At 39.9% G+C, this 10219-nt stretch overlaps 1 long non-coding RNA gene across 2 annotated transcripts; it reads left to right on the top strand.

Annotated features, from left to right (window-relative positions):
- Positions 1–1494: 1494 nt before the first annotated feature.
- Positions 1495–8281, top strand: LOC120093651 (uncharacterized). Of its 2 annotated transcripts, XR_005487114.2 has the most exons (4): positions 1501–1810; positions 6814–6963; positions 7319–7489; positions 7965–8281. It is a non-coding gene; the product is annotated as an uncharacterized LOC120093651 (long non-coding RNA). The 2 variants fall into 2 exon arrangements; XR_010053396.1 differs by lacking the exons at positions 6814–6963; positions 7319–7489; positions 7965–8281 and adding an exon at positions 2199–3189 and having other exon boundaries at positions 1495–1810.
- Positions 8282–10219: the final 1938 nt, after the last annotated feature.

Raw genomic sequence — 10219 nt, 5'->3', positions numbered from 1 at the left:
CCATGTGGGTGGTCAGCATTGCTGTTCATTTTATGTAACATGTCTTGCTTTTCTAACTCTCCCAGAGGATCACTTCTCCTCTCACTTCAAATCCTCATACCCATTCTCTCTGTCATTATACTGTCAGCCAGTGACCTTGGTTCACACATCAATGAAATACAGTTACATCAAGGGAGTGCTGTTTTCATCCCAGAATCTACAGTGTTGACTGCACCTACACAGATATCCTCTGCCTTAATCTTCTTTCTCCTACTGGAGCACCTCCTTTTCTTTATGAACCAGACTTCTGATGTACTATGTCTCCTCCTTTCTGTAGACTTTTAGGGACTAACATATCTGAATCTTCACATGTTGTCTCTGTTTTTCAGTACCTTCTTGTTTCCTCAATTATCACTCAAACATTTTCTATTGCTATATTTGCTTTTAATTATATACATTATACATAGTTGGAAAATGCTGTTGGTTCCTGAATGTGCCAGATGTTGAGGAATCAGATGGGCTGTTTCTGATTTTTGAACCCAAAAGATTTACCGGCACCTCTGTCAAATCCTTTTCTGTTTGATACATATGGAATCATCACTACTTTCCTGCTGAAACCTCAATGGTCCCTTCAAAGTCATGACTCTAATGACCTAAATCCATTCACTGAACCCCCAAGGAGGTTGCATTTGGACTGTAACTTGTGAAGATTAATCCCCATTGCCAACTTGACTGATTTCTAATCACCTTGTAGACCGGTGAGGCTTGCCTGAACTGCTTCTGTGACAGAATTTCCAAAGAGGATTACCTCTGGTATAAAGTCCCACTATCAGTGTGGGTAGCCCATTCCATGGGTTGGAAGTGGGGGTTTCAGGAAAAAGGGGGTAAATAGGAAAGTGGGGTGGAAACCTGAGTCCCAGCATTCTTCTTGTGCCTCCTTCCTGTCCCAAAGGACATGAACTGAACTGGTACCAATGTGTATCTTGCCACTGGGAACAGAATGTACTGAAAATGTTAGCAAAATGACCCCTTCCTCTTTGAAGTTGTGTCTGCTCAGATTTTTAGAACAGCGACAATAAATAGTAACCAATACAAGCCTGAGAGAACTCAGGTGGAATGAGTAGGGTGGGCATTCTAGAAATAGAAGAGAGGCTTCTGAGTGGGATCAAAACAGTGCCACGGTGAGCTCAGTGTACATAGATTTGGAAATAGTCTCACTTGGCTCAAACTTGGTGTGTAAAGAACAAAGGAACAGGAGACAGACTATACTCAGAAAAAAAAAAAGACACTGTACATAAATCCCGGAGCAGACAAGGATCCACTCATTTTCACTTAAAAGCTACTTACTCCTTTATACATGCGGATTTTAAATTTATTTAAGGTGGGCATTAAGTTTGCAGTTAGAGAATAGCTCATTTATGCTAACAACCTTGAGGCTGTAAGGATTCTGTTTATTACATTAGAAGCCACACAGTGTTCTACATTCTAAATGCTCTGTTTGAGATTCGACATTGTGACTCTTGCTAACTCTCTGAATATGAAGTAGGCTATATGCAAATGTATTTGTTCATAATGAGCTTTGAGCATCCCTCCTCCTCTCTGAGGATGAAATCAGTATACAGACTTCTTAAGGCACATCGGTAATCTTCCTGAAGCGAACAGGAGATGATTAAGCTCACTCTGCATCATCGTGAGCCTGTTGAAAGACATTTTCCTCATGAAGTTCTGCTTCACTCTAAAATAACGCAGCAATTGAATTTGGAACCATTTCAGGATGAAGTTCAAAGAAGATATCAATCTTTTTGGGTGCTATTTACCATGTAATAATAAGGTGATTGCTACTGTATTATAACTATATTAGTTTCATAGATGCTTTCACCACAAATGAGCATCTTTCAAAAATTCATTCTCCCGTCTTGTTTTCTTAATCAGACTGCCTTCTGCAGCTGCATTACAGCACTACTCATTTCAAAAAACTGTTCTAAATCAGATATTGTCCTTTACTTAGGGTCACAGAGTTACAGCGGGTTATAGTATATTTGGTGTCACATAACCCTGGTCACTGTGTATGAATAATTACATGAATAGAAAAAGAACATATAACAAACATTCATATGTTTGAAAGGAATTAGCGTAAATCATGTCTTACTTTAAATTAAAGCACACCACTGAATGGGATAAAGCCAGCTGAAACCTAATGTTCTGTTTGTCTTTTGCAGGAAATGGCGATGATTATTACCTTTGCCAATGTTGTTTATTTTTTTATTTGGATGGAATTGTATCTCTTTTGGGTGAAGTGATTCACTCTGTATGCTGTGCTGACTCTCAAATCAAGGGGAAGGATTCCAGAGCAATTAATAATTCATGAACTTTAAAGGGCTTTCTAGAGATGCTCCTTTAAGACAACACTGCAGACATACTCTATCTTTAATCAGGTCTACTTTTAGGAGCTCAGGGAATTTTGAATTCTTACAAAACCTCTACAATAGACAAATTGAGAAATGAAGCATATGGAGATTCATTCATTGCAGACAAAGCTGTTTCTGTTGTTACTTAAATCCAAGTAAGAAGGGATTGACAAGATAAAGTGGAAGACAAAGTTGGACCACCTTTTAGAAACCTTAAATTCGCTGCCAACAACAATACTGCATCTAAATGACTCGCCCTGCAGGCGTTTCAGATTCCAACCTCTATAATAATATTTACTTTCAATTTTTGTTGTTGAACTAGATTGTCAAAGAATTCAGACATTTTGTTACAAGGCAGCCAATGGATAATTGTACAAGGAGTAAATTGAGACAGAAAGGTTTAAATATATTTATTTTCTTATTAATGTACAGACTCATGAACACCTCTCTCACCTGAGTTATACAGAACAAATAACTTTAAACTAGTGATAATATTTTAACTAAAGAAAGTAACTGCTTTGCTGGTCATTCTCACCTGCTACTTCATTTTCTCAAAAGAAAACAAAAATCATCTATTTGTTTAAAGTTTACCACTCCCAGTTAAACAGTATGTGTCAGGAAAACATGAGAGATACATGAGATGCATAATAGCCCACGAGGGACGGTGTAGCAAGTGACACCTGAGAGAGAGAGAAAAGAGAACAGATCTTCATAATTTGATCTTGATTATTTTAGCATTCTGGAAACTATGGAAAGAGTTTGGCATAACAATAAAAAATTCACATTTTTCAAGTGTCTAAAAGTACCAGGCATCATGCTTAAGCTGTCTTGCTCACATAGTCTTTCTCTGGGAGAGTGTTGTCACTGTTCTCACAGAAGAGCAATTGGGTTTTCTGAGAAGTTTGCACACATCCAAATTTTCTGACTGAGCACAGAAAATGGGTATGACAACTAGGGATGGGTGATTCCTAGGAGGCAATTTGATTATTTTTCCATAGATATGAATGCTGTGCAATCTAAAACTACAACTGGAGACCGTCCTATATTAAGAAAAATAAATCAGAATCTGAAGGCAAATATCACATTTTCTCTTACATGTAGGATCTAGATTACAGATTTTTAAGTGTGTGTTGGGGGAGCGGGTTAAAAGGAGGTGCAGTAGAGCTGAGTGCCTAGTACCCAAGCATGAGGACTGCAGTTCAGAGCCACAACACGGAGTAAGCAAGCTTGGGTGCTGTCCTGTATACCTAACTCCTGTGCCTGGCAAAGGGCAGAAAGAGAAGACTCTAGATCTGGCTATCCAGCCTCTCTAGCCATAAGGACTAGCTCCTTATGCAGTGAGAGAGAAAAGGGACCTGTGGGGAATGACAACACAGAGCATCTGACATGCTTCCCTACTCTGTGTCCACACATGTGATCACGCTGGAGCACACATGTGCATAGACCACACCCACACACATATTCATTTAGACCTCACACAAAACACAAAATATGAAACAAGAGAAGGGCTGTTTGGAAGAAAGAAGGAAACGATGGCTGAGGGAACATGAGGTCACGGGAGTGAAAATGACCATTCTATATCCATGTATGAAAATGGTATAATGAAACCAGTTATTTTGCATGATTAATATATACCAAGAAAAAGTATAAAAGTGATAGTGAAACCAAGAATAAACCAAATTTTAAAGTACCATGCAATAAATCTAATTTTAAGCAATTCTTTTCCCTGAATGAAAGTAAATTCCCTTAGGGTCTTAGTGGGGAACAATTTTCTTCATCTGAATTAATTGTATTGCAAAATATGAAAAGGGCAAAGTTTTTGGTGTGGAATATTCTTCAATTGAAGCTCTTCTGTACTATGTAGCTAGCTGTATTCAAATTTATGGAAATTTGTGATTTACATTCTCCATGAAATATTTCGTGCTAAGGAGATCAGGTATGTGGACACACATTTGCATACCATGTATACACATGTATATAAATAATGCATATATATTTGTGGACTTCCTGAAGCATCTCAATGTGACTCACAAACACAGGTAAATGTGACCCACTTATTTATAAACAACACGTCTGTTTCTTTTCCAGAACTGCTGAGAGTTTCTACTTTGAAAACCCCTTTTCTCTGTGAGCTAAATCTCTCCAGACAGGCAGAGGAGGATTAGACTGTATTCCTTTGGGTGGCAGCCTAGCAGGGTCAAAGGAAGATAAAGGGATTTTCAAACATGGTTCTGATGGAGAAGGCAGCCATAATGCATAGCTGAGGGGTAGATACCACCTAACCTAGGATACGTTCAGCCCAATCAAATCCCAGTGGAGCTTCTTCTGGGGAAAGCATACTCGCCTTTCAGAGCCTCCTGGTATAAAGCCTGTGCGCTTTCAGAATAGATTTGAATGGTGAATTACTCTGCTTGGAGATGGAAAAGGATTCAGGAAGCCTTTCTTCTCCCACGAGGCAGCATCCCAAATAAACAGTAATGAAATTGACACAGGTAAACTGATTACTCTAAGCATCCTGGGAGTACAGAAGCTCACAGAACCATTGCCTCTGCCTGTTCAGCCCTTTGCAGAAAACTGTGACACTGGGGCTCAAATTCTTAAATCCCAATCAGTGAGTGATTTATTAACCTCTAATATGTTGCTGATCTCTTTGTGTCTCCACATAAAATGGCAAGAAGTGTAGCTTTCTTTAAAAACCAATTGTTCTGAGTTTTCTGTTAAAAGGAAACACATGCGGTGATTACAAAGGCTCCTCCTCCACACAGGGATGTAATCCTTTAGCTGTGCACACAGTAGGAAGAATGTCATTGGGAATTCTGATTTTAATTTTTGAGGCATCTCCACATTGCTTTCTAATGCACCTGTACTGGTCTATATTCCAACAACAAATACCCAAGGGTTACATCTTCTTTAATATTTGCTGTGTTTTGATCTCTTTGGTAATGTGCATTGTATTTTCCAGGTGAAATCTCATTGTGGGTTTAATTTACATCATGCCTGGATGATGAGTAACATCATTACTATCCACACACTGGTTATTTGTGTGTCTGCTTTTGAGAAGTGCCTGGACAACTTATTGAGTTTGATTGTAAAAACTCACAATTCAAGACCTCTACACTATTTCTTTCTGATACTGTGCAACTTTCTGAACTCCACACCTTATATATACCAGAGAAGCATGCTACCCCTGAGCTACATTTTAGGCTTCTTTTTTATTGTTCATTATGACATAAGGTTTCAATAAGTTACCCAGGCTAGCACACTCATGTGAGGTCCAGGCAGCCCTTGAACTAATCATCTTTCTATCAGAGTCTGCAGGGCAGCTTATTCTCTGTAACATAATTTTAGAACTCAGTCAGCATGGACAGTAGTGGACACTGGTGGATGATGGTAGTGGACAGTAGTGGACAATGGTAGACAATGGTAGTGGACAGTGGTGAACAATGGTAGTGGACAGTGGTGGACAGTGGTGGACAATGGTAGTGGAGAGTGGTGGACAACAGTGGACAGTGGTGGACAATAGTGGACAGTAGTGGACAGCGGTGGACAACAGTGGACAGTGGTGGACAATGGTGGACAATCGTGGTGGACAGTAGTGGACAGTGTTGGACAATGGTAGTGGACAGTGGTGAACAGTAGTGGACAGTGGTCAGCAGTGGTGAACAGTAGGGATCAATGGTGGACAGTGGTGGTCAACAGTAGTGCACAACAGTGGAACAGTAGTTTACAATAGTGGATAGTAGTAGACAACAGTAGACAGTAGTGGACAGTAGTGGACAGTGGTTGCAGTGGTAGACAACAGTAGTGGACAGTGGAGTCAATGGTAAACAGTAATGGACAATGGTGGACAACAGTAGTGGACAGTGGTGGGCAGTGTTGGACAATGGTAGTGGACAATGGTGGACAGTCTTGGACAGTGGTCAGCTGTGGTGAACAACAGTAGTGAACAGTGATGGACAGTAGTGGAAAACAGTAGCGGACAACAGTGGATAGTATTGGACAACAGTGGACAGTAGTGGACAACAGTAGTGGACAATAGTGGACAGTGGTGGACAACAGTAGCAGACAACAGTGGACAGTAGTGGACAACAGTGGACAGTAGTGGACAGTTGTTAACACTAAGTTGTTAAATTTATAACATAAGTAATCTATATAATGTGCTTCACATAGTGAATAGTTTAATGTAATATAGGTATTTTATTATATTTATATCATATATCATATTTAAGGTTAATAAATATGACAAGGGTTGCTTAGCAAGCCAGACACTCATTGTATAATCATGTATGTATTTTATTCTTATCTATAGGTTTGACAGAAGGTGCCTCTTTCTTATTTAAACCATATGTTTCTTCCAATACCAGCAACATGACAGCTTTCACATAGTAATTTGATCTGTCCAGTTACTTCCAAATGTTTTATACAGTATCCTACAGAGGATCCCAAGAAAGAAACAGCTCCAAAGACCTGAGGAAGGGACTTAAGGCTCCAGCAGATTCGATCAAGACAAGACCTCTGGTAGAAAGAGCAACTTTCTCACTCACTAACTGTGATGATTTCTTTCTATGCAATTGAGGTAAGACTTTTACTGACTGCATTGTCTTGGGGACTCAAGTGCACATGGGCTTTTAGTCCTTTTATGGTCCTGCATTGTGAGTACTCAGTCAACATATTTTGCAAAATCAAACTTTATGTTTTTCTTCAAATCCTTTTATAGTTCTCCCTCTTCCAGCTTAGCTTGATCCCCTTAATTTTGTCACCCAGCGACTGATGGAGAGATCATAAAAGCCATTTTGAATTATTTATACTCACCTTAGGGCCCTCCAAGAAAACAAACAGCCAGTTGTGTCAGACTTTGCCATGGCGGCTCCTTGTCAACTAGCTGCAACAAAGGCAGTGCTGTGAGTTTGTAAAAGAATCTTCTTTTGTAGTGACTCATCAGCGAAGATGAGAGAGAAGCAACATCAAAAGGCAATGTGAGCTATTTAACCAAGTCAGAAACAAATCCTGGCGTTCCTAAGCCTTCAAAACATGGAATGAAGCAGAGTTGCCAGCTTATAAAAGACTCAACCAAAATGAAAACTAGTCTGGACAATTTCCAGGTAGAAAACAGGTGCTAGCTCCTTCAGTCCAAATTATCTGCTTCTTTGCCTACCCTTGAATTTGCAATAAAGGGCACTTTCCTCTTTTTTTTTTTTGCTTTTGGGTTATTGCAATATTGAATTAATAGTGATAAATACTGATTAATTATAGTGAACTTAACATTGACTGATCAGGGTCACCTTTTGATATTCTGTTTTTAATTTTTAAGATTTATTTTAATTATTTTAAGTGATGTGTGTGTGTGAATGTTTGTCTTTGTGTAGGTGTGTGAATAGCTTTGCACCCCCTTGGAGTTGAGCTCCAGGGTATTATGGGATTTCCTACATGGATGCTGGGAAGTGAACTTGGGACCCGTGCAAAAGCAGTACCCACTCCAATATCTGCTAACTCCCCTCCCCCCATTTTTATTCTTTAAGGCTTTATACATGTATACAATATATCTTTTCCTCTTTCTCTTTTGATTTTTTGAGACAGGGTTTCTCTGTGTATCTGAAGAATCTGAAACTGACCAATCCTGGAATTTGCTCAGTAGACCAGTTTGGCCTCAAACTTAGAGATCCACCCACCTCTGCTTCGCAAGTGCTGGGACTAAAGGTGTGCACCACAGTGGCCTGGCTATACATTTATCCTGATCATATTCATCAGTCATTCTCCATCTCCAACTACTTCCAAAACACCCCTTTTCAAATTGCTCTCCCAAAGTCACAGCCTCATTTTAAAATTACTGAAAGTATGCAGTTAGCCTTCTCATTATCCTATAAATAAATAAAAATGTGAAGTCTTTGACCATAGCCTTGAAAGTCCTACAGGGTTGTGACCCAGTCCCTGTGTTCTGTCACCCAGGGCTTCCCATGCACCCTTTTTCTCTCCCAGCCTATTCTCAAATACCCCAAAATGGGATGTCACAAAAGCCTTTAGTGACATCCTAAGTTTGTTCTCCTAAGTTTGCCTAGAAGCTCTCCCTGAGATTTAGCATATCTGATGCCTTTTGCATTCTACATGGCTGCTTGGAAAGGCATGTATGACTCAATACCCTCACCGAGTGTCCCCTCTACATACATGTTTATGTTGAATCAAGTTCTTCTTTATCACTCTTTTGTAATTAATGAGTTACATCATGTAGGTCTCCACACCAGTACACACTTCACAGCAAAGCTTAATACAAACGTCTAGTACCGAATGCTCAATATAATGTTTGAATGCATAAAGAATATGAAAGACATTTTCAGAGCTTACAGTAGAGGACCAGGGAACAGACTAAATGTGTTCAGGATTACTAATTTAAGCTTCATTCAACTTGTAATGCAGTGCATGGCCTCCATGACCAGAAAACACTTTAATGACATCACACTTCAATAGAAAGACTTCAAATATGAAATCTCAGTATGCCAGTAGGTCACTGGTGAATTCTTTGCTTATATTCAATCCTTTGTTAATGAGTTATACGCAGGCTCTCTCGTGGATTACACCTTCCCATGCTTAGGCTTTGGTAATTCTGGCTCAGTGATTAAATCTGATCACAGAATGTGGCAATCCTTGGTGCTGGAACTGACTGTAATGCTCAGAATATACTCAAGGCCAAGGGAAGGTCCAGCCTGACTTTCAGATCTTCCCACTTGGTGTAGACATTTCAGGGATTTAATATTGGAACTGTTTTTTTTGGGGGGGGGTGGAAGACAATGTATAAGGCCTGTAAAATTTATTTTTACTGCCAGAGAAGAAAGATTATGTTTTCATCAATGTGAGCTTGAGATTAGCATTGCCTCTCATGCACAGTTTAAAAGCTTGTTGGCCCCAACATGCAGACAGAGGCTATTCTGTTCATCTGAATCTTTGGAGGACAGAAATGGCCTAGATTTTCTCCTATTGGACAATCTAACTGGAGCACCCATTTTGGGTGCTGCTCTCTCAAGCCCTATGTATAATTAGCTACATCTCAGAATGAGACAGAGCAAAAGAAGGGGTAGGGAAGGAGAAAAAGAAAAGAAAACAAGAGAAAAGAAAAAAGAAATATACCTTGGCCTCTGCTAACTCTGGGAACCAAATGTATTTGTTTTTTTGTTTTTTTGTTTTTTGTTTTTTTGAAAAAAAAGTGTCTCCCAAGTCCTCAGCAGAATGCTCAAAGTAGCCTTTATGCAAGTGCTGGAAGTTGTCTTTAGTCTGAGGCCCAAAGACTGCAGTTCAGTGTGCACAAGATCAAACATGGGTGCAGCAGAGATGCTGTGCAGTTCAGCGACTCACCCGGGGGGCTGCCAGGGGAAAGCTTTTCATGCTTTTAAAGCACTGCCTGGAGACTGAAAGTGTTTAAGGGACCTCTCAGGAAGTGCATTTCCACGCAGAATGACACAGGAAAGTCTCAGAATAAGGGCTCTGCCTTCAATGAAGTACTTGTTTCACCTCTGCCACAGCCCTTAAGGTCTGAGGAAAATAAACTAGGGTAAAACATGAGCTCCTATACCTTCAAGAGGAGAGCTTCACCCCTGACACGGATACTTTGGTTTCATGGCCTTTGGCTCATACCATATTTATAGACTGCTGCTACGTCCATTTATGTGGTGGGAAGGAAAATCTGAACTCTCTACACAGGGACTCTAGTTTCACTTCAAAATGGCTGTGCCATTGCTCTCTTGGCTCAGATATGGAAGAGAAACAGATGAAGTATAATAGGAATCTTTTCTTTCATGCTCATGGTTCATGGTGGAGCTTGGAGACAGGGTTCTGTTAGGACT

Source organism: Rattus norvegicus, chromosome 7, assembly GCF_036323735.1.
Source record: "Rattus norvegicus strain BN/NHsdMcwi chromosome 7, GRCr8, whole genome shotgun sequence".
Taxonomy (NCBI): Eukaryota; Metazoa; Chordata; class Mammalia; order Rodentia; family Muridae; genus Rattus; species Rattus norvegicus.
The sequence above is the reverse complement of the archived record's forward strand: the minus strand, read 5'-3'. Positions and strand labels throughout refer to the sequence as shown.